Here is a 2,207-nt window from a genome sequence, read left to right on the forward strand (position 1 = left end):
AAGCGTTCCGCACATTTTTATCATGATGGGGAGCTGCTCCATCCTGTTGGAACCACATTCGTTGCCTAGTTTCTAAATCAACATCTTCCATTAGCTCCAACAAATCAAAGCGGGGAAATTGTAAATAAGATACCTCAGTAACATTTCGGTCAAAAAAAATACGGTCCTATCAAGTAACCGTTTAAAATTCCACACCAGACCATTAACGACCATTTGTGTTGACTGTCAACGGGTCTGTGCCTGTGTGGATTGACAGAGGACTAGTAATGACAATCATGACGATTTAATTCGCCATTATGAAACTTCCTGGCAGATTAAAACTGTTTGCCCGACCGAGACTCGAACTCGGGACCTTTGCCTTTCGCGGGCAAGTGCTCTACCAACTGAGCTACCGAAGCACGACTCACGCCCAGTACTCACAGCTTTACTTCTGCCAGTACCTCGTCTCCTACCTTCCAAACTTTTCATATCAGCGCACACTCCGCTGCAGAGTGAAAATCTCATTCTGGAAACATCCCCCAGGCTGTGGCTAAGCCATGTCTCCGCAATATCCTTTCTTTCAGGAGCGCTAGTTCTGCAAGGTTCGCAGGAGAGCTTCTGTAAAGTTTGGAAGGTAGGAGACGAGGTACTGCAAGAAGTAAAGCTGTGAGTACCGGGCGTGAGTCGTGCTTCGGTAGCTTAGTTGGTAGAGCACTTGCCCGCGAAAGGCAAAGGTCCCGAGTTCGAGTCTCGGTCGGGCACACAGTTTTAATCTGCCAGGAAGTTTCATATCAGCGCACACTCCGCTGCAGAATGAAAATCTCATTCTGTAATTCGCCATTAGTTTTGAATGTGGCTTCATCGGTGAACATAACGTATCTTAAAAAAATCATTGTCACCTCTTATCATTTCCAAGGCCCATTGGCAGAAATGCACGCTTATTTGCATATCTTTCGGCGTTAATGCCTGTGTCAGCGTGATATGATACGCAAGATGATTATGTGCCTTCAGAATCCTCAAAACAGCTGATTTCGGTATTCCAGTTTGTCACTGTATCGCACGACTACTCATTTCGGGATCCAGTCGAAGACAGGCGAGAACGGTAAGGGTATGAGCGTCATTTTCACTGCATTCGCGACGACGAGGTGGACGGTGCATGTAACCGTTTCGAGCTCGCTGAGTGCAATTTCGAATAATGTTTTCGCTTGGATGTCGTCTGGTTGGGAAACGATTCGCATACAATTGCGCAGCTGCAGCGTAATTGTTATGGCGTTCACCTAAAATTAAAATCATATCAAAATCTCTGTAGGAGGATAGTGAGCCATGTTTCGCTAAAAAATTATTACTTTCGTCAGTTGATGTTTACGGTTCACAATGTGAAAGTGAAGTGACGTCTGATCGCATTGCACCCACCTTTAAACTGAGCCATAGTTCGCAGTTTGGCTTCAGTAGCGCCACAGTCGGGTGAGTAATGCAATTGTGAAGAGTTCCCTGATGAGATTTTGATACTATTCCGCCTCCCTCCACCAAAAACTGTGGCGGATAGGATACATTTTCCAGGGTCTACAATTGTTTTTATTTTTTTTTCTAGCTGCATGGCTACAATCAGTAAATGTGTACAGATAAAAATGCTATAAAACAGAATGTTACAATAAAAATGTGATTCAGATCTTATCCTCTTCAGTTCCTGCGTCCAGCCGGTTGGACGTTACTTCCGCTTTGCTTTAAGTGCAATTACAGTTTCTTCCACACTGTATCCATGTGTCCAATACACTGAATATTTTAGCTATCTCCACAATTTTTTTCTCGATGACGCTTTTTCTATGCTGTTGGCCTGATTGAGACGTTCCGCTCACTGCGTCATGGCGGCCTGTACTTTCGTTCTCTCTACAATGTCTTCTGAAAGAAACGTAAGCATAAATGTCATATTCAGTTTTCTGTTATTATTTATCGTCGTTGTTGTTGTTAACTAATCAACAAATTGTTACAGTAACCTAACACCGTTACTTCTTAACACCTCCAAGAGTAAACTATGAAGTCACAGGAAAATCTCCGTCCGGATGACTAGTTACTAAAAACTAACATTACTATGTTCATTTATGATTTCAGTATGCTACGCCTGTAACGCCTGAAATGCATATCCTCCTATTTCCATCTATTGTACTATAAATGTTTTCCTTATTTTGTCACCTGAAGATATGACGTTTCTGTCTCTTTACATATTGTAA

General features: G+C 42.8%; 1 non-coding gene across 1 annotated transcript; it reads right to left on the bottom strand.

The window, feature by feature from the left end:
• Positions 1 to 324: 324 nt before the first annotated feature.
• Positions 325 to 399, bottom strand: Trnas-cga (transfer RNA serine (anticodon CGA)). The gene has a single exon. It is a non-coding gene; the product is annotated as a tRNA-Ser (tRNA).
• Between the last annotated feature and the right edge of the window lie 1,808 nt (positions 400 to 2,207).

The sequence above is a fragment of the Schistocerca serialis genome, chromosome 6, assembly GCF_023864345.2.
Source record: "Schistocerca serialis cubense isolate TAMUIC-IGC-003099 chromosome 6, iqSchSeri2.2, whole genome shotgun sequence".
In the NCBI taxonomy this organism is placed as follows: domain Eukaryota; kingdom Metazoa; phylum Arthropoda; class Insecta; order Orthoptera; family Acrididae; genus Schistocerca; species Schistocerca serialis.